Source organism: Festucalex cinctus, chromosome 18 (assembly GCF_051991245.1).
Source record: "Festucalex cinctus isolate MCC-2025b chromosome 18, RoL_Fcin_1.0, whole genome shotgun sequence".
Classification (NCBI taxonomy): domain Eukaryota; kingdom Metazoa; phylum Chordata; class Actinopteri; order Syngnathiformes; family Syngnathidae; genus Festucalex; species Festucalex cinctus.
Genome location: NC_135428.1, coordinates 5,530,120 through 5,553,479, shown reverse-complemented (window position 1 = coordinate 5,553,479; position 23,360 = coordinate 5,530,120). Strand labels below are relative to the sequence as shown.

General features: G+C 38.4%; 1 long non-coding RNA gene across 2 annotated transcripts in view; it reads left to right on the top strand.

Moving 5' to 3' along the window:
- Positions 1-855: 855 nt before the first annotated feature.
- LOC144006078 (uncharacterized) overlaps positions 856-23,360 on the top strand; it is a 37,116-nt gene continuing 14,611 nt past the window's right edge. For both annotated transcript variants that reach the window (XR_013279739.1, XR_013279738.1), the window contains exons 1-4: positions 856-937; positions 2,643-2,792; positions 12,190-12,371; positions 12,457-12,603. This is a non-coding gene — a long non-coding RNA (uncharacterized LOC144006078). The remainder of the gene's footprint in view (positions 938-2,642; positions 2,793-12,189; positions 12,372-12,456; positions 12,604-23,360) is intronic.

Genomic DNA, 23,360 nt, shown 5'->3' with positions numbered 1-23,360 from the left:
TGGTGGTGGGCCCAAATGCAGGGAAGCAAGGCAAAGAGGCAAATGACTAACCCTAACCCTAACCAAGAGGGTTTTAATAGAACAAAAACAAGGAGGTAAACGAGGTACTGAAACAACAAACAAACTCCGGGAAGGCAAATGAGGCAAACTTGGGAGAACTATGGGGGGAAAAAAATGCAGCAGCATGTAAGGAGAAAATAATAATGAATCAACACGGACAGAGGGGAGACAAGAGACTAAATACACACACACTAATTGACAAAACGAGACACAGCTGGGCAAGGCACAAGTGGCAGAAGGTGCTGATTGGTGGACACATGAGGAAGGTTGGGCAAACACAGGTGGACATGACAATGCTTGACAAGACGAGGGGGGCACACAACGCAAAACACAGATCATAAATGAAAGAAAAACAAGGATAAAATCTAACAAAACCCAAACTAACCCTAAACCATGACGTAAGTAAAAATAAAAAAACAACCAAAACCCAACCCAAACCGTGACACATTTCACAACAATTTAATGTTGATGCACGCTCCCCCGTGACCCCAGTTCCCGCTTCACAGCTGGAACTGCGCCAGTCCCTGTCCCAGCTGTGCCGTCACCCTTCCATGCCTGATTTCTCTCCTTCGGGGGGGTGCAAAAGACCTGCAGCCGCCATCTGATGCTGCTTCGAGAGCACAAGACCAGCGGCCACAATCCGTCCTCACTTGTTGATTGAGACTGGCCCAGGCAAGCTCCACTCCATCTTGCGTTCTCCTCCTTTGTCTTCCCCAAACTGCAGCGAAACAGTGACAGAGCTTTTGTGATGACTTCATTTTATGAAGTGAGGAGGCAGGAGCCGAGAGGCAAGTTGATGGGACCGATTAGAATTTCACAATTCACCTGTCATCCGTCAGCGCTTGTAATGGACACATGGGGTCTGCATATTTATGAGGTATGACAAAGTGTTTTGTTTTTAATATTATGTTGATTTGCCAAACGCTACCTATGGTGTTAAGTGGCGCAAATTGCATTTCAGTTTTAGATTTGTTGTCCTTGTAGATTAATTCCCTCCATTAACTATCCAGTGTCAGGCCTCTACAAGTTGTTTGGTTGTAGGGATATCAAAACATCACGATACGATATTACCACGATATAAAAGTCACAATACGATAATTATCACAATGTTGTGGGGGCGTTGACGATATTTAAAAAAAGATCACAATATTGTAAAAAAAGAGAGCTCATACTAAAAAAAAAAAGCACAATATTGTGCTTTTGTACATGACAGCAATGCATATAAACCACCTACAATCTCTCATAACAATATTGAGGCACTTACTTGCTAATGCAAGCACATATTGATCGCTTCACAAGCAAATTAGGTTCCCCTTCATCGGACAATTAGCATAGATTTGAAAAATAGAAGGCCAAAATATCTCTAATGTAAATTAAATCTAGCCACTAGATTGGTGCTAGAACTGCTCAAATGGAAATCAACGTGACTTTTTTTTTTTAACAGATGTATTCATTTTAAAATATTGTGTTTAAATATCGACAATTCTATTGGACAAGGCAAAAAAAAAAAAAAAAAGTCTGTAATCAGTATTATCAGCCTTTTATTGTCCCTAAACGCTAATTATGTTTATCACAAAGGTAATACAGAGTTTTAGTACATTCAAGAAATGCATTTTTATTTATATTTTTTTTGCTGTGCGTTACAAATTGCTGATAAGAAAGTGTTTTAGTTTAGTTGAGATAAACGTTTTATAACAGATTTTTATAACAGATCTTGCCGTGCATATTTGTATAATGCACAAATACATAATAATATTTCTTTTAAACTAATAATATGCCTTAACAATGCTGTAAAGATATGTTTTTTTGTTTTCTAAATTAAGACCACATCATGCTGCTTTGCAAAGGAGCTTAACCTGCCATTTATGTGGATAAACTCTAGAATATGACAAGGATACATACATATGCATCATGTGCTAGATTATAAAAGATACACGATACATATTTCACATTATATCAACAACAATTTGTTGTTGGGTTTTGAGATAAAAGTACAAACAAATGTGGTTACGGGCCTCTGCTGTTGCTGTTTTACAATCCAAAATTCAAGAGCGAAAATAGAAGCACCAAAATAGTGTTGAAAGAAAACACAAGCAAGACATGTTAAACTTTTTTTTTTTTTTTTTTTTCCCAAGGATTTGTTTTAGAACCTGCACAAATTGAACACTTTGAAATACCTGTCAGTGATTCAGAACTTCTGCCTCAGGGAATCACACACCTATTCCTGCGCTGAATTTCTGACTATAGAGGCACAAAGTACACAATTGCACACTGGCAGCTGACACGGAGAAGTGAAAGCAAACAGAAGGAACAACAAAAAAAAGGCATGATTTGATAAATAATAAATAAAAGCTTGTTGACGTACGTTGGGAGCTGTCACGACCGTAAATTTGCATTTCTCTTTCTTTCTCAAACATCTTCAAGTGGAGGATAAATTATGGCAATATAGCTCATACATTTCCAACTAAAAGCAGATACCCCCCGTAAAATATTTGTATCTGTTTTGACTAACATACTGTTGCAAGTGATGCTGTGCCCTATATTGTGTTTCCTTCGCCATGTGCATTCTGTGGGGAGAGCAGAGCGCCGTGGTGGCACCTTGACAAGCTCATCCATCAGCACAGCGTGTTCACGTCCTCATCAAATGCCTGCACAGCACCATAAAGTGGAGGAGGAGAGGTGTCAGTCCCTAAACAGGATATATGGCCCCACACTGAGACACAAATTAGACAGTAAGTACATTACAGTGCAGGTACATACTTCCCCCAGTATCATGTTTGTACTGCTGCTGGGACAAAAACAACACTTACAGCCATGTAAAAAGTTTTCGTGTTGGAATAATATTTATTTGAATCAAAATAAATACAAAATGATGAATAAAATACACACAAAAAAATATAGGCAGCAGAAATAGGGAAGAAGGAGCCAGATGGGCTGTCATGGAATGACAAGCACCTGTCATGACATGCAAGTTTTACACACAAGTTTAAATTATGCACATATATTATTAGATAATAGATGAGATAATTAAGACAATTTGGATGCATTCAGTCTTTCTTCGTAATCCCTAGCCGAGGTATCGGATCGAGACATGTTATCAGGAATACTTAGCAACAAATGACCTGGACTCTGGCTTGGGACAAACAATATATACTCGGAACATCTCTAATTTCATTTCATTCATTATTATTATTTCATTAATAATGCGACCAATTACCTTCCTGTATTTCAACTTACATTGTTTCTATAAATGATATTTGTAGTACTTCATAGAGGATAGCAAGCCAATGGTTTGGTTCTCATATATAATGTCTAAATTAGATCAGATTAAACTATGGCCCAGATATTCTAGTTCATATTCTACCAGACGATGCATTTCAATTATATACTTTTCATTAGGGACAGGCAAGTCCGATACCAGGTATTGTGACAAGATATTGGTACTCACGAACTAGAAAAAAAAAAAAAAATAGATGAATGGACAAATTAAATTTCAAGTAAAAATACTACATTGCAAAATATTTGTCTTCCTTTAAAATTGTCTTTTTTTATGTGTCAAGTACGAGTGGTATTGATTGTTGGTATCATTGACCACTCAACAGTTGAGTGTTCGTTCTGGTATTGGTCTGAAAAAAAAAAAAAAAAAAAAAAAAAAAAAACATGGCATTGAACATCCCTAATAATTAATAATACAACTGGTCGTACGCTTGGTTTAACGGTTTACAATTGGCTATTTAACGTTTAAATTAGAGCAGATTAAAATACGGCCCAAATAATGAATATTTTACCATGTCATGATGATTCATTTCATTTGTACGTCTTTTTTATACTTTGCTTGTAAAATCTTGCTCTCATCACAGCCCATGAAAAGTTTCATAACATGACATTCCGCAACTAACGCATCGGAATTAGTTTTCTCTCAAATGCTTCCAATATCCCTATATAACTCCACCAAGGAGGAGGAGTCACAATTAAATATAGCAAAGTGATTTGTTGATGTTCGTCACTGCGGCACAAACAGCCAGAGGTACCGCATGAGCTTCTGTAATTAGGACAAGTGTTTTGGCCTTTTCTCCAAATCATGGAGAAATCCGGTTTGCTATGATAAGCAGAGTTATGTATGAGGAAATGAACCAACTTAACATGCCAGATGGCTTGTTTTACAAGAGCATTTCATAAATCCATCTGGGACTGCAGTGCTAATAGAAACGACACGCAAATTTCAAAAAGAAAAAAAAAAACAATCGGAAGCTAGGTGATTTGACGTGTCTTTATCCATTGCCGTCGATTAGATCAATGAGAGCAAATCAATCAAAGAGTAAAATGCATCTTAGAGAAGAGCTGAAACCTGAAAAGGAAGTGTGAATGTTATACAGTGCTTATTTTTCCTATGTTTGTATACCATAATACAACAATTCATTAACTCTTTGACCGCCAAAAATGTTTCATAACGATGAGTAAAATCCCGATGGATGCCGCCATAAATGTTAAATGACGTCAGCTAAGTTTTTTTTTTTTTTAGCAATGGTAAGTGCAGCGCTGCCTGGTCAATGGGTTGTGGAATCAAAAACAGCCACTAACAATGGCCAGCAGATGGCAGCATTGTATCTCTATTCAATGGCCTGCTTGGTGGGTACATACAGTTGTCGGGACAGTTTTAATCTCCCTCTTGATCACAATGGTATTTTTATATTCATATTTATTTATTCTGGATAATTTTATCACTCTAAAAATCAGAATGTGTCAAATTTTCCATAAATCATATTTAAAGTTCAGAATCTACTCATTGTGTTGACCCCTAACTCGTTCAATGCCAGCCCAGTTCAAATGAATCGTTTGACGTCTAGAGCCGTCAATGGCAGTCAATGAGTTAATAAGAATGGTGATATCAGTCCATAATTTGTCAAAATCATTGATTTTGAAAACTCTATTCTCGCAAATCTTTGCAATTGAAGGTTATTCAAAGACTCCTCAAATAACTCGTCATGAAAGTTATGTAAGAGTATTTTCAGTGGCCCGGTTGCTCACTTGTGAAACGTGAAGGACACCACAGAACATGAATATGCATGTTGCAATAAAAGGCCACTCACACAAAACTTTTAGCTTTCACTGAGAGGATTAAAACGCAACAGAAAAACAACCCATTGCGCAAAAGCCTTGAAGGATCTTGCTCATCGGAGCGTTGAGTAAGTTTAAAAACTCTATTAAAAAAATGCATGAATTAACACTGACAGAGTTGGGTAATATGGAAAAAATACGATATAGAGAATTTTATTGTATATCATGATTACGTATACAAGATTTTCGGTTACTCGATGAAAAAATAACACAGCTCACCTATTCTCACTTTATTTGATCATTAAATAGACCTCTATCAAATAATAATGCACCCAGCAGTGTGCTTTATAAAATTCGGAAATGTAAACAGAAGAGGCACAGTAGCCCACATATTTTGGCACAAACGTGGATTTTAAATAAGACAACAAATGAATGTTTCAGAAAGAAATTTATTTCAAGAAAAGATTAGCTCTACCCTAGTGTAATTATTTTCTAAAAAAATAAAATTGTATTTATAACTACCCTTAAAAACAGCAGTGTCAAAATTTAATTTAGATATGAAAAGCGCGATTAAAATTACGGAGTGATGGCGTGACGGACTGGGACGTCCTGAGATAATGACGGACTGATGATGTCAGACTTCCGGGTCCGCCACTGGCGAATGATGGAAGTTCACTGACACGCCCACCTTTACAATATCATATTTACATACCTCTCGGGTGACTTGCGGTATGCCCTAACAACCCATTTCCTGCCCTACTTAGCTATGTCCTAGCAATATTTTGTATAATTTTCTCTCCAGACTTTTTTCCAATTAATTTGCTTGCTATTTTGCTGTTCAAAGCTGGATTTGCTACACTTAATATAGCTCCAACCAGTTTTCTGTTATTAAAACGTGTGCTTGATCAGCCAAGCACTTCCGATGTTTCATGGATAACGTTAGCCGGTTAGCTTAGAAATTTGCATTGTTTCTCCGGCTTTCCCTCTGCGAATTACTCCTCCAAATCCCTTTGTGAGAACAATACGTTTAAGAAGTGAATCTTTTTCGCCACCATGGAGACTATGATTACTGATTTAGGTTCCGCCGTAGCAGTAGACAGCGGAAACTTGTTGCTAGCTAGCTTGTGCGGCGTAAATAGCATTGAAACTTGCCTTGACCTCCGACTACTTGCGTGGAGCTGAGGCGAGAGCGTCAAATACAGTGAAGCTTTTGAGGACCGTCTCTGTTGTTTATTGGAAAACTTTAAAAATCCTCTGTTTTTCTATTTATTGTGTTTTGATGCGGCACGGAATACAAATTAAGACTCGGAAAGTGCTACGCAAAAACACATATTTCGAGCCATGTGTTGTTTGAAATACCCAGCATGCCTGGAAGTGCCCTTTTTGTTAATAGTTAACTCATTAGCTCCAAAAACGTATAAATACGTCATATTTTAAATGTTTTAAGTGTCCCAAAGACGTATTTATATGTTTTTTATTGTTGTTGTTTTTTTATGCCAGAGTATAGAGAAGGCTTTGATGCAGTCCATCTACTGCAGAAAATGGTTGAGTGGCAGCAGAGTATAAGAGATCAACCAGGCCATGTTAAAACAAGCTGATTTCCCCACAGTTCTAAGCAGAATTGTGAATAATGATGAAACTTAGCTATGTTCTATTGCTAAACAGATAGGAATATATATATTTTTTTCCTGATAAAAGAACAGACTCTAATCTTAGCATTACATTCCGGGCCAAGTTGTAATATTTTAAGGTTACATTACAAGATTTCTCTTTTCACCTGAGACCCAATGTCACAATTGTGCATTGCGGCTGCTTGTGGGCTGTGTATGTTTGGAACCTTTTTTTTTTTTTTCATGTAAACAAACATTCACCATAATGAGGTTCAGCAATCATTTCACAAGGTCTAGCTGAGAGACAAGACATCTCAATTTTCAAAGGTGTATGCTGTCAAGTCTGCAATGTATTATTACAGCAGTTCTGTAGTTGTAACATTTTCATTGTTGCTGTTTCCAAATGAGATGAAAACTATGCAAACAAACCGCAAGGGAAAATATTGAAGACAAAAACCGAAGGAAGATGAAGCATGGGAAAAATTTAATTAAATTAAATTAGTACATCAGAATGAAACAATGCAGGGATAATTCTTTTCATGTGATTCATTTGCAGCAAAAAATAAAAATAAATCTCACATTTACACAGTATTGATAATTTTAGCCACAGACTGTCAGAATGTGGGAAAGGTCAAAAACATGATTTGGGTTTCCATGCTTGGAAAAGGTTTGCATCTCCACCAAAATGGTTCCTGGCTGTCATTCTGAAACAAACACATGGTCCATTTTGAAATGTCACAAACACGAGTTACAGTCCTTTGAGACGGAACATGTGCCACAGTTAATCCGAAATGTCCTGTATTTTATTATTATTATTTTTTTTTTAAATGAACATGCTACTTTTGCTTGGTAGGACACATTGAATGTGTGGGACTTTATTTCCCATATATTTTACACAGAAAAGGAAACACAAACAACACAGTCAATCAAATGTCTTCAATATTTTTTTCCCACTTCTTATAACATGACTAGAAAGTCGCTGCAGAGCAATGACGTCCTGTCCAGTGGCGGGTATCATTAAATGATATATTAAATCTCAAAGCAATTGACATTCCCCCTGCGGATCCTCAGCATATGACAGTGCCAGCTGGTTGACAAGTCCAATTAAAACATATCAAATGCCTCTCGTGACACGTTACACCTGGACCCTCATGTATACTTTGTCTACGCAATCCAGAAAGTTGAGCACACAATATTGACTTGAGAAAACAATTGTTTCTAAATGTCAGTTTTACAAATTAGTTTGTCAGATATGGAAGCCCAATTCCTGCCAGTAAAGAAAAAAAAAAAAAAACACTGGCGGTTACTGACGGTGTAAAAAATAAAAAATAATAATATCACTGGCGGATTCTCGTTCTAACGTGTTAAAAATAAATAAATAAATACAAATTTCCACTGCCGGTTTCTGACGGCGAAAAAAAAAAAAAAACTCCCCTTTTTTAATTTTTTTTAATTTTTTTACTGGCGGGAATGAGCTTCCATAGTCAGATGAAGTGAACGTTTTTTAAATTAATTAAAGTTTGCATTGAAATAACCAAGTAGCAACCATTAATAATAATAATAATAATAAAAAATGCAATGCAAGACTCAAGTAACTTTTTGGATAAACTGTAGAATAGTTTTAATGAAACATTGTTATAATTTGTGACGTATTTGGTTTTGGTTCATTAGAGAGATTTCCTCCTCGAGTCCTGACCTATGATGACATTTGACTCCATTTCACCAATCAAATGGCACCATGCAGTCACATGACCGCGCACATTTTGACAGACCTGTCAAAGTAACTCATAAATGTTGTTCAGTGTGCGACTTGTGTTAACATTTGAGACTACACAAAAAACAAAAAAAAAAAAAAAACAGCTTTATCATGCATTGCTTGTCTCTCGCTGACCAAATGTGGACATTTCATTTAATTTCAAAATAAAACACATTGCAGACCTGATATCGCCTCATGCACCAGTGATAAATATGGTTTTGTTGACAGTAACATAATTATCCAGTTTGACAAAAGTCGTCTCATGCTATTATTTTTTCAAATAATATAGATTTAATGTGCGTGTTTTTACTCAAATTTGCCAACTCATTCAGTTTAAAAAAATAATAAAAAATACATCAAACATAAGTGGGCATCTGTTTAGAAATTAAACATTTTATTTAAGTTGAGTCCATTGTTTATTTATTTGGCACCAATATAGATATTTTTAAGACTTTCTAAGTGGTGGGTGCTATAGCTGGTGGGTGTTTTGTACTATTCTGCGTTTTCTTTTTTTTTTTTTTTTCTTTCCCCCTCCAGAAAACAGCTATTCAACTCATGATAGGAATCTTTTTTTGGCAGCTTGGCCATGCAGCTTTGCATGATTGGCTCTCTCGCTGTCCTCTCACACTCCCACTGACATGCATTTGATTTGTCACCAGCATCCAGAGTCTTAACAGAATAGTGCAAAGAATCTCAGAGTAAATGTTCTCTCTTGGCACACTTCAGCGGCACAGAAACTGACTATTCAGCTGAAGGATCTTCTAAGTACCTTTTTTTTTTTTTTTTTTCCTTTTCCCTCCAGACGAAGAGGGTGGCATTACAATTCACCACCAAAAATAAAGGGAATGGATGATGTGAAGATGACTTGGCACATAAAAACATGCAGGCCATGGTACGTTATTATCATATGATAAGACGCCTGTTTCTTTGAATCCTTTCTTGTGAGAGGAGGGTGAAAGAAAATAGGGCAAACTTAAGTAATTGGCTTCAGAAGTTGAAGCTTTCTCCTCTTCAATTTGAGGTTGACTAGGAGTAACCTGCCAGGCTTGTCAAATCGACAGCACTTGAACGTTCCCGTGCTGGGTAATAGTGGCCGCTGTCTTCCAAGCGTATAAGGAAATACAGTCATGCAGGAGGTGTTTGGTTGGTGCTGGATTTCACTTTGATGGACTGGATGGACTGGTTTCTGTGGATCTCACTCTGCCTCATCGATCCTTCCCTCCTTCCTCTCTTTAGTTTTTCCTCTGGTCTCTTGAGATCTCGTCAATTTGTTGGAATTTAGAGGCTTCTGGGGTTGGCGTAAGACTTTGATTTTGTAACCATGGGGAAGGCAGGAAGTGTTTGGTTGGTGCTGGATTTCACTTTGATTTATCTTTCTTTTCTTTTTATCTTTTCTGACCTTTTCTCTGGTCTCCTGACCGTTTGAACCTCACGACTCTGGCAAGACTGAAGTATCTGGTTAAGGTGAAGGGTAATGGGATTTTTATGAGGTTTTAGGTGAATGAAATGAGTATACGCACACAAACGCACCCCTACACGTAAAAAAAAATGATGATACGACGTTGAATCGGTAAGACTTCCGAATGAACAATTCTGAGCTCTCAAAAAAAAAAAAAAAAAAGTAAATACAGTGATGTGAAAAATAAGCTTTCTTATCATATTGAAATCTCATAGTTGAAGCTCCCAAAAAATGTTATTTTTAAATGTAGTGTCTGAAATTTAAACATTGCCTCTTTGCAAATGACTCATTATGGAACACTTAACTCAAACTTAACACTCATTTAGCAACATCGACTTCCAGCACAGATCCGATCTGGTGGTCGAGTTTACACGCGTATTATTGGCTGTCCTTAGCCCAATGCTATTAATCTCCTGTCTTACAATAGATAGTGTTACAAATTACAGTGAAGGTGACAACATTTAGAATTGATAAGAGACGCTGGCTCGGAGCAATGAGTCGTGCGCATCAAAAAAAAAAAAAAGATTTGATTTATGCCGCGGAATCAGATAAGATAAAATGCGAATGTGTCCACAGAAAGCAGGTGCAGTGCAAACACCTTTCCGTATCTCGCTTACTGTCAAACTTTGCCAAAGCCCAATGGGCGAAAACACAACAAAAAGAGTCAACACACACAGGCTGCGCTATCATTACAAACAGGCACACGTTATTTTAAAAGGTTACTTTTTGACAGGGCATATTCTGCTTCTGGAAGGAGAAAGCCACAATTATTTTTTTTGTTATGCAACGTGACAGAGAATATTAAAAATATTACATTTGGGCAGAAGCAAGCCAGCATTAGTGATGGACAAAAACAGTGGGGATCATTTTATATTTTCATCCATTCTGCACTTAAAACATTATTTATATTATATTGTAAATGTTGTGGGAACACGGTATATCATTCCTATTACATTAAAGGGGCTGTCTGCCGGATTCACTCAGGAAAATGCACTTTTTAAATACAGGATGTACACACTTTAACTTTCTCTCAGTCTACACATCTGTGTTTATGTTAATATTTGGTGGTGATTTCGTCCTAAACCGCCACCCCCCCAGCCTGTATTTTGCCATTTTGTGTTTGTTTTGTAAACAGCGGGACGTTTCTGTGGAAAGACAGTGTTTACAACCCTCCAGCCAATCGCACAGAGGGGGGTGGCAAACACAAAATGGCAATATACAGGCGGCGGAGGGGGTCTAAATCACCACCAAAGATTAACATAAACACAGATGTGTAGACTGAGAGAAAGTTAAAGTGTGTACATCCTGTATTTAAAAAGTGCATTTTCCTGAGTGAAACCGGCAGACTGCGCCTTTAATTAAAACTTTGTGTGTATCCTACCAATTACATTTTGTAGTATTTTGGTAAGAAATCCTCCTAAATTATTGTTATACGGATGTTCGATGACACTTTTCAGATCAATACCAGTACAAGTACTCAACTTTTGAGGAGCCACCGATACATAAGTACCAATATCGTTCGTACTTTTGATACATAACATTTCACCTAAATAAAACAATTACATAATTTTAAAGAAATACCTATGTACTTGAATTTGCATATAATTAAAGAGGAAGTCAAACAATGTTCAGTTTGCTCGGGTACCAACCAATCAAAGCTCATCTTCAGAAAACAGGTGAGCTGTGATTGGTCATTTCATTGCCCTGAGCAACATTGATGTTATCAAAATCGCTGGATTTTGCTTCATAATTCATACTCTAAAAATGTAAAAGGTTGATTTCGCATTTAATTTTCATTTTTTTCTAATTTTAAGAAATTGATCGGAAAAAAACAAAAAAACAAAAAACACAAGAGGTATCGGCCACCACACTGACTGGTAAATAATAATAATAATAATAATAATAATAATAATAATAATAATAATACCCACATTCGAATGTCCAATGGTACAGATTTAGGGAAAAAAAAAAAAAAGTGATTTCACCAAATTGTGACTTAGGTTTTAGCTTGACGCCAGCGGTATATTCACATCACAAAACGTTGAGGTTGTAATAGCAGTCACAATTAAATCGAACACCATAAGCACTAATCTTGATAAACAACAGCAGTTAACGTTGAGTAATTAAATTAGTTACTACTCTTGCATAGTATTGCCAAGCAGACTCAGCACACATAGTTGGACTCCTAAACACACGAGAGACAACCGTGTCTTTTTTTTTTTTTTTTTTTTGCATGACTTGGCCAGGTGGAAAGCGCCGCTTCGTTGGAGGAATCTCCATCATCGTTTGGCCGCACCTGAGAGCGACTCTGTTTCAACGGCGCCATCGATTGAATTACACGTGCGCGGGCTTGCTGCTTAAAAGACAGGCCTCGCCATTTGCATACCACGGCGTTAGTTTTGGAGCGCTTCCAGCGGAAAACCACCTGGTGAGTGACTTCACACAGCGTTATTAACAACTACACGAACGAGTTCCTTTGAGTGAGGGGATAATGCCATGTCTTTACTTTCCAGGTAGCTGGCTTCAGTTGATCCCTGGCACTGTGTGAAAGCTGCTGAGGGATTGTTTTCTCCATCGCCTCGTCTCACAGATTGGATGCATCAGAATATCCCCCCCCAACCAGCACCTTCTCTGTCCACCAGGAGAAAGCCCTTCAATCGGTGAGGTTTTTTTTCATTAACCAGGTACTGTAATTAGCTTGTCCGTGCCTGGCGTGTTTTGTAGCAAACACACAGCTGTCATCCATGTTGCGCTCACCGTGATTACGCCAAATGCAATAAATCAATAAACCATTTGGAGTGAGATGTGAAGCTTTTAATTTGGCTGCGTTTAGCTTTCCGAGACACTTCCTGTTCCGGAGGATACAAACAGCCAAAGTGGAGTACGCGAGCCGTTATCTCCGTCGAACACGCAGATGCACTTTAGCGTAGCCCCCATATCGTCGCACGCAGCGTGAGGCACAAACTGCCGGGGAGAAAGACGTACACCTCCCACAACTAAACAAGTGTTGTCAGTGAGCTTCATTTAATAAAACCGCATTTAAATTCACATCACATTTAATCGTAGCAAGCGATCACGTTATCGCTTAGACTCCTGCTCCTTGGTGGAAATCGGGAGGCCTCGGTAGCTTAGGAATAAATACAAAGTGAATCTCCTCAGCCACAGTTTATCGTGATCGCCACAACTTATGTGGGAAAAGTGTCTGAATTCAGGAGAACACTGTAGTGAGAGAGAATTTGCAACGGTCACACACGCATTACGTATATTGTAAAACTACCACCTGATTCCTAACACTATAGTACTCACTGACGTCACAAAAAATATGCATACCGTATTTTCCGCACTATAAGGCGCACCTAAAAGCCTTCAATTTTTTCAAAAGCTGACCATGCGCCTTAAAATCATATATGGATCAATATTGAGCCGCAACAGGTCTCGCTATCGGTGACCGTTGCACGATCGGTGACGCGCATGCGCAGAAGATCCCGCCATCTTGGATCGCTAGCTAATACTAATACTTTACCTCAGAGAAAATACTAAAACAGCTGTTTATTCATTTTGGGAGTGAATGGAGTTGTCAGAAAGCTGGTTTGTAATCTATTAATAAAGTTTGACTGACCTATCTGACTGTTTTGTTGACATTCCCTTTAGCGCAGCACCATCTAATGGATGCATAACGTAACCCCAGCCTCTACTGTAGCGCCTTATATATGGAATTTTAAAATATGTCATTCATTGAAGGTGCACCTTATAATGCGGTGCGCCTTATATACGGAAAAAGTTTTAACATATGTCATTCATTGAAGGTGCGCCTTATTATGCGGTGCGCCTTATAGTGCGGAAAATACGGTGCATTATAGAACACGGAAGAAAGGAGAAACCAGACATTGACCATAGTGAAATGCATTCTGGGCGTATTAAAATTCTGCTCAGAGGGAGTGACGTCATCGTTTTCAGCGCACCGACGACTCACGGGTGTCACACCAGATTGTGTAACTGCTCGTAGGTCCCCAAATTTAATCGTTAGATTTATAACCAATGTCGATTATAAATGTTGAATTTTGTCATTAGAGCATTAGTAGTTTTATACGTCAAGTCAAAAAGACTGACATGATTTTAGAAATTATTACAAAATGTATTTTTAAGTGAAGTCTAGAAAATTGTAAATTTACATTAGGTGAAATCCTGAAAAGACCATTTCTTTAAATTAATATAATTATTTCTAATAAATGTTACTCTGGTAACAACCAATCACAGCTCAGCTTCAGAAAACAGGTGAGCTGTGATTGGTCGTTGCCTGATATAATAATTATTTGTCAAAAAGGTTGTCTTTATTTTATTTTAAGAAAAATAAATGTTCATAAATGTCACAGTAAAAAAAACGGGTTTCATTTTTATGTTAAGCAGGGTTGTCGGTATCTGTTGAATCTGACTAGTAAAGTAACTTGTAATCTAAGTTACTTTTTCAGTAATTTAACTTAGTTAAATTTTAAAGCAATTGGTAAGGTAACTAAGTTACATTTTAAGGTAACTATGGCAACACATTTAGCAATAAATGAACTTATGGAATTAAATGAAATAAACTTCAGCAGGTATCTGCTGAATGTACCTTGTAATCTACCCAAGTTACTTTTTGCAGCAACACTATATCGATATCAATTACTTTGACTGCTGGTAAACTTGATTAACTTTATTGACTCATGATACTCTGACTCACTCATTAAACTGATTCAGTTCACTGAGTCACTGCCGTTGATGCTTTGTCTCCTTCCTTTAACTTAGTTTACGATGAGAGACTCTTTGTTGTAGTTAGGCTAGTCCTTTTTTTTTTAGTGACATCACTGTTGACCCTGTGGTTTTGCCGCTTCCACCAAATGATAAAAGCTCGCACATTGCTGTGAAATCTGCAAAGCCTTCTGGGAAATTAAGTCTGCAGTGGATGCTCTTTGTTCTTATCAGGATTTCAGCTGGCTCGCGGGCTGCTCGGCCATCGTCTTGGCCTGCATTGAGCAATTCAACGCGAATATAAGCAAATACAAGAAATGACATACTAGATACTACATTAGGCGCACTTTGTAGACATGTAACAATAAACAATTGAAAGAAAAAAAAATTCAGCCATCAAATAGATAATCATGACGAGTTTCCACTAACACCAGAGAAGCATTAAGCTACAAGTTTATTATTGTAGTTTGTCTTGAGATTGTCAGGAACACAACTGCATCATAATGATGACAGGTCATATTACTTTTACAATTATCATCTTTGTAAATATGATCTGAAATTCCCAAACTCAAATATTATTTGGGTTGTAAATAGTGCTGTCAAACGATTACATTTTTTAATCTGATTAATCACACTTTTTAATTTTGATCAATCATGATTAATCAGCTAAATTACTTGCGTATTCGCGTAATATAAAATAAATACAAAATACCGTAATATTTTGACATTAATGCATTTTATTATCTGAATGTCATTTTCAAACATTGATTAAATGCATGTGCACAATTGCATGCACGCGTGTATTGCTCAAAACGTAACAGCATCATATCAATTGGGTGCAATTCAGCAATTATTAATTAAACGCAAATGACTTTTGTTTTATCTAAAGTCCCGTCGGGGTGTTTTTTTTTAAAGTGAAATTTACCACCGAGCACACCAACCGGAGTCACCCGCTCATTTTGGAACAACTGGCGTAGGAAATGCCGTGCATTGACCTCATCACTGACCTGCGCAGCCTTCAATGTAACCATCCGCGGTTACGTTCAAGTCTCAAGTGCGGTCAAAAAAAAGTGCGATTAATCTGCATTAATACGTGATTAATGCGACATTTTTCTGTGATTAATTCATTTATTAACGCTTTAACTTTGACAGCCCGAGTTGTAAATGACACTTGCAATAATAATGCTAACATCCCTGAAATCGATATATAGACATTGTATGTATTGAACTAAACAGTGATGAACTGCAGCGAAAATAACTTGGCCTATATTAAAAACAAAATTGCATTCCACATGTTAAGCCAATGAGAAAGCATTTATTGTATTTCTCAATGTGGCGGTGTGATCGTACTATGCAGATTTAATATTTTATCAAAAGAAATAGATTTGTAGTTTGTTCAACAAAAAAAAGTATGGAAATCATATGGTATTTAACGGGCTGCATTAGAAAACGGGTGTGATTCAGACCTTTAAATGATGACAAGAGGAGAAGAAAGACACTCAGAGACCTTTAACAAGTGAAGCAAAGAGGTAGTAGATTCTAATTGGGTGAAGGAAAAAAAAAAGTGTGAGATCACTCAACTGTATGAGAATTTTCATTATAACTGAATGAAACACAAGGAGCAAGAGTAGATAGTGTATCTTCTCAATCACAATGGGTGGCATTTCATAGAATAAGTGATTAGATCTTATAGTCTGTTTCGCTAGCAAATTAGTTTCCTGTCAATTTAATTTTCATTACACAGAGTGCTGTCATTTGGTCCCAGACCAACACTGTAAAGTGACAACTTTATTGGCCACGAGATATTGTCCTTCCCGGGCACATTTGGTAAAATCAGGGGCACTCTCCGACATCACTTGCGACCAAATGTGAGTAGAAGCACACTAAAGGGAAATGTCAATACAAATTGGACAATTTGGCACCAAAGAATTGTGCTGTACACTCGCAGAGATAAGTGTTTCGGCAGACGATTTATCGCGACGGGCTTCCCTGAGGCGCAAATGTGCTCCGAGTTAAATTTGAATGTTGGACTGCGTAAGTGTCTGATTCACAAATATGTTCAAAAGAATTGTCTTGGAATTGCAAGAATAAACAAAATAAGAAGCACAGCATTGAACACGTTCATTCAAGGAGAGAATCTAAGATTTTTTTGAACTTGTAAACTTATCAAACGAAAGACATTTTTACTGAGCCTTCTAAACAGTTTGCCTGGATTTTTGGAACGATTTATTTGGAATTGGGGTTGACTTTTAGAACGGTTTGCCCTCAACAAAAGGTAAAGAAATGGTCCAATAGTAAATAACAGTTGTTGAAATGTTAACAGTCACTATGCAAACGTTTCGAAAGTATGAAAAATACGAATTGATAAGGATTTAACGTTGTGCCATGACATATTTTAACACATAAATCGTCAATCTCCATCTATAATTAGCGTACATCTCACACACACCTCACCTGATGCTGACCACAACAACTTCAACAACCCAACAATCGTATCTCCAAAGTCCCGCTCATTTCCATATCCATGCTCACCTTTCCAACAATTACTCAAGTGACAAAATTTTAGTCTGAAATGACTGATTCACTGCTTCACCACCTCTCACTCTGACCGTTTTAAATGTATTCATTTAAAATGAGTCACCTTTCCTTCGGTGTCCCCCAAGGCACCGTCCTTGGTCCCGTTCCTTTCTTAATCTACATCATCCCATCATGTATCTGCAGGACACAGGTTGCGGACCACATGTAATATAATGATGAAATTCCATTCGTCCATCCGTCCATCCATCCATTTTCTGAACCGCTTGCTCCTCACAAGGGTCGCGGAGGGTGCTGGAGCCTATCCCAGCTGGCTTCGGGCATTAGGCGGGGTACACCCTAAAATGGTCGCCAGCCAATCGCAGGGCACACAGAGACAAACAACCTACTAGGGAGAATTGACAGGAGCCGGAGAACCCGGAGAAAACCCACGCAGGGACGGGGAGAACATGCAAACTCCACCCAGGAAGGCCGGAGCCTGGACTCGAACACGAGTCCTCAGTACTGGGAGGCGGACGTGCAAACCACTCATCTACCCTGTTTAAATGTTATTGATTATTATTGTGAGAACAATATGACAATTCTCATCACATATAACAATATGATAATATACAATTAGGAATGTAACTCTGTAATTAGAACTCGGGATGTCAGTTTCAAAAAAGTCGACGACCCCTGATTTACATCCTGCTACCGCCTCCATCCAGCCACCCACTTCTCCAACTGAATTTATAAGAAAATCCAATAATGCCATGCCATTAACTTTATCAGATTTAACGGTAAAAACAACAAAATTCTTCTCAATTGCACCAAAACTGCCCTCTCTCTGTTTAGCATAGATCAACAACTCCTCCTCCCCAACCCCCCCAACTTACAGGTTAAGAGTCCGGATGCCATCCTCAATATCACTCTCTAATTTCAGTCACACATTTACTCTATCACTCGGTCTGTCTTTTTTTTTTTTTTCACCTCCACATCTACCGCGTTTCTGTCCATCCTTCTTCCATAACAACCCTGGCACTCTTATTCATACACTAGTCACATCCCATCTTGATTACTGCAACTCACTTCTCAGTGGCCCCACTGAATAAATCCATCCATAAAATGCAACTGGTCCAAAACTCTGCCACCCGCATTCTCGCAAAGATCCACCTCACACAAGTCACATCACACCAGCTCGACAGCAACTTCACTGGCTTCTCGTTATATGTAAGATTTTCCTCCTCACACTAGGTTATAGGAATAACACTTTTTTTGAGGGCTTACACGTGCACAAAACACTTTAAAACTAGTACGCACATCGTGTCTGGTGGACAATTGGATATTTTAACATTTTCATACAGAATTATTCTGTAGCACGTCCAACTAATGTTCAATAAATCTTGTGGAAAAATTGCCAAACATGAAATGTCATGTTGCATTTTCTTTTTTTTTAAACATAGTATGATCAATTAAAAATATGAGAGGTGTAATCAACTTTCCTGACAACCCAGTGAGAACATTGACTTTGGTGGTAGTTTTCCAGGCCCACTAGTGCAGCTGTCCACATAGGAAATCACCAGAACATATATTTAGGGCTTTCAGAATCCTTATTTTTAATTATTGTTGATAACCAGAGTAATCCAGCCAAGAAAACTATCAGAGTGACAGCGTGCCGGCAGACTGAGCTAAACCGTGAATGCAAATGATTGACAGACAATTGGGTCACATCTTCTACATCATTTCTAAGAATTAATATATTATGTAAAGTAATGCAGTAGTAAAGTACCTCTTTCTTTTAGGATTGCTATGTTCCTGTAAATAGTAACCTCCTATATTCCTGTCTGCATAAGAATCTTTGCATGATATTTGTCTGCACACTGTCACAGACCACTACCTTGTAGACTACTCTGTAAGACTTCAATTTGAAGTTTCGAATAAAAAGAAACCAAAAACAATTTATTTTCCAGACTATTATATTGATCTGGCATAGCTGCTGAAAATTCCACCATGTATTTCATATATAAAAAATAAAAACTACTGCAATGGTATAACTTTGGAAGAGAACCACAGATGCAGTATTTGCCTTGAGGGTGTTGATGGAGAAGTCCAGAGAATGCCAGAAGGAGCTGCATTGTGTCTTTGGAGATCAAGAGAAAGCCTATATGCTATGGTACACAGAGAGGGACTGTGGTACTGCATGAGAAAATCTGGAGTGGTAGAAAAGTCTGTTAGGACATATATGAGGGTAGCAGAATATTGGTGAGTTGTGCAGTAGGTGTGATAGGGGAGTTTGGTGCAGGTGGAACTGCATCAGGGTTCACCTGTAAGCCCCTTCCTTACTCTTTACAACAACTAGACTATGTGCAATTTCTGGAGAAATTGCGTGGGAATGCTGAAAGCTGAATGTGGAATGCTTATGAAGTATATTGAGATATAAATTGTGAAATTATGACCTCCTGGTTACTGGACAATGCACTTTACCAACTGTGCCACCGAGCAGTGTAAGACACCTGGTAATGATGATAAGTTATATGTATGGAAGTGGACGTGGAAAGTGATACTTAGAAAAAGTGCAATATCCGTCCCATTGAAAATGAATGGGGAAGTCGATGTTACAAGTTAAATTGTGCAAATACTGTAAATAATGTGGAATCAGACGATATATACCCCGGGAGGCTTGAATTTTAGGATTATTACTTGAATTATTGTGGGAATGCTTTCAGCATTCCCACAATAATGGACATGCTGACAGGTGAACAGAATGAAGCTGCCAAGAAACAGAGGCAGAGGAAGATTTCAGACTGATGATTGAAGCTGCAGTTGGTGTTTGAGAGGAGGATGCAGAAGATAGTCTTAAACAGAAAAGGATGATGTACTATGGCCACCCCTTACGGGACTAGACTAAAGGATAATTGGAAGATGGTTGCCCGCCTCTAGCTTATAGACCCAGTCCATAATATCATCTGAGGACTGTCTGCATCCGCCCCCCAAATCTTTCACAATCTCCTTGAAACCCGCCATGAACTACTGACTGCAACCTCAGAAATGCGTCTTGGTCAGGGGACCAGAAGTAAACAGCTGCCCACACGGGTGGAAAACCCAAGCTACAACTTCATCCAAAAATAACTGCCTCACCCAAGGAGGTGCACCTAAATTGGCGATCAATAGAGAGTAGCTGGACGACCAATTATCAAGCGATGAGCAGGAAACGCTCCAAGGATTTGACATATGCGAGTTGTATGCAACAATCTTGTGCCCTTTTGGCTGACTTAAAAGACTTGCTTGCTGTGAATTTGCTGTCTACACTGACTGTCCCTGGAGGGGAGGGTCAGTTCTTTCTAAAGGTTAGACTGTGTTATTCCATAGGAAGGTCTTCATGGTGATAACCACAAAAGGTGTGCGTGTCTGAATAATGAAGGGCTGCTAAAAGGTTCACTAATAGTGTGAAAATTCCAGCGAAACAGTTTTTCTTCTCTAGAAATTATAAAAACAATATGAGCATTCATCTTTAAAGCAACGCATGATTAACACCACACAGCAGATGGTTTTGTGAAAGAAATACACCTGGGAAATGTGCTGTTTGAAAAAGGGTAGACACTTAGACACACACTAAATGAACAATAAAAAAACACACCACATGTACAGTTTAGATTACTTTTCTGGCAAAATTAATTGCATAAGTTAAAACCTAAATATTGAACACCATCACTCGTGAACACAACAAAACATCCAACCACCAGATATTAGGTGACTTTAAGACATCCCCATTGTCACATTAAGTCGGACCGACCACCCCGTTTTATTGATGAAAGACGGACAGCCCATCAGTACGGATGGAATGCCCACCTTTGTCTGTTGGTCCTAAAATAGCGGTGACAAAGTTATGATGGAAGCGTGGTTAAAAAAAAAAAATGAAGAGATGGATGATTGTTTTTCCCCAAATACTTCTTAACTACTGTCAATTATATACTGAGGGGCATATTCACTAAAGGTTTGCGTCGCCTTTGCACGGCTCTGACCAGTAAAAATGGAGCAATCCGGGAGCGCCTAATTCACTAAACGCGCAGATGGGGAAATCCGTCACTAAGTGCTCTGCCAACCAGATTGCGCCACGGTGCGCGCGGTGTTATTTGCACGCATGTAAATTAGGTAATTTGCAGTCATTTGACGCAAAATATGCCCACCCCAATGCAAATGAGACTCATTGAGCGTCTAATTTACTAACGCCAGTGCAAATAGCGACATGTAGTTTGCGTGACGTAAATAAAGTTTATGGAAAACATGTATAAACATGCCGCAACCTCGATCCCGGGATCATGACAGCAGTGCATGCCATTTGCGGCACAACATGATCACGCAGAGAGGAGAGAGAGAGAGAGAGAGAGAGAGAGAGAGGGGGACTTTTCCATGTTGGTTTAGGACACATAATGCAACCCGGGCTGATCGGCAATGGCGGGGAGGCATTTTACGATAATTTTTACCTGCCTCATGCATACTGTATGCCCACGCCAACCTCTGAAAATATATTTCTAAAAACCGATCGCACCAATAATTTGTACTTTATGAATGAATGACGTCATTGTCGTCCTCTCTGCTCTGTACAGCTTAATGGCGCTATAAACGCTTACTCTCGGTCCAACCTCGCTTTCTGATAATGTCATCTCAAGTCCATTGCCATGTTTGGTAAATCAGGTGCAAGTTTGCTCCAAGCTGTCTGTGTTTCTGAATATTTCGCGCTATTACCGGACGCAGTGCATTCTTAGTGAATATACCGCACAGTGTTTTGACAAAGATGACAGAGATTTTTTTTTTTTTTAAACTGCAAACTTACTTTTAAGTTTACATCATGAGAAAATTGTTTTCAAAGTGTACCCCGCAAATGACTGGTAATCATGCTATACCATGTCTCTTACCCAAATCCGATGGGATAGGCTCTCGTTACACATGACTTTAATACAGACAACCAGTTTGGAAAATCGATGGATGTTTTCAAATTAGAAATTCCTTGGAATTACAGTGCAAAGCCACTTAAAGTCCTTACACAGGGGGCAAACTGATATATCCACTTTCCCGAAGTACTGATTCTGAAGTTACGCAAGAATGTCGATTCAGCATTTTTAACATTCAGGTCTGATTTAGTGCGCTATCCTTCCCATCTCCATTTCAATACACCATGTCGCATACACCTGAAAAACCAACGTGCAGACAACCGAAATGTTATGTAAATATATGGAAGTATATCCGATTAGAGGGCACAAATGTTTGACTCAACCCACGCTTCGCCATTGCTACATTGGCTGCCAAAACAAATTAGGTTTGCCGTCAGGACAAATCATTTCCAATCAAACCACAGTTTATGCGAGTATTATTCTGGAATGCTTTTGTAGATCTCATAAATGTAATATTTCCTCCTTCCTTTGGACTAAAATGCTGCAAACACTCAGCTTGGCTTCTTGGTAAAACAACAGTGGGGGGGGGGGGGGGGGGTAAGACATTCAACACAACTCAAAGTAACAAATGAGAAAAGTGTAATGAACTGAATACAGACCTGCTGCCTCGTTCACACATGAATGTCTATGTTATGTAATTGCATCTGAAAGTTAATGAATATTAAGCACTTCTGTATGTAATACTGATATTATTCCCACAGAAAGTGCACCTCAGAGATGGTAAATAGATAAATGTTTGAAAAATGTTCAAAGGCTTTAAAGTCCACAGCCTTTGGGCCAATTCCCAACAATATAATCTGCACAGTTTGATGTTAAACATTCGAGTAAGTTTCAAAAGACTGTCAAAAACCATCGGTGAATTATGTGCAGAATCAACCTTGTTTAAACAGTTATGAGATTATTAAAAACTACACGAATGGTCCCACGGGTGCAATACGCAGGGACCAGCGCTAATTAGCCAATCAATTATTGAGATGTGCTGGCAGTTGGCTCCGTTCAGTGCAGCGTTCAGCAAAGTTTTACGGCCTTCAAAATGGCACTGGGAGTTTTCTTTTATGCACAAGACAGACTCCACTGTCACCAAAACCAAAATATCCTCAGAGAGGGAGAAACATAAAACAAAAGAGGAATTCCTTACAAGAAGAAAGCAAAGCACAACCAATTATTCTGTCACCTGGAGGCTTCCATGAAAGGTTGACAGATTGTGTAAGGCAGGTGATTAGTTC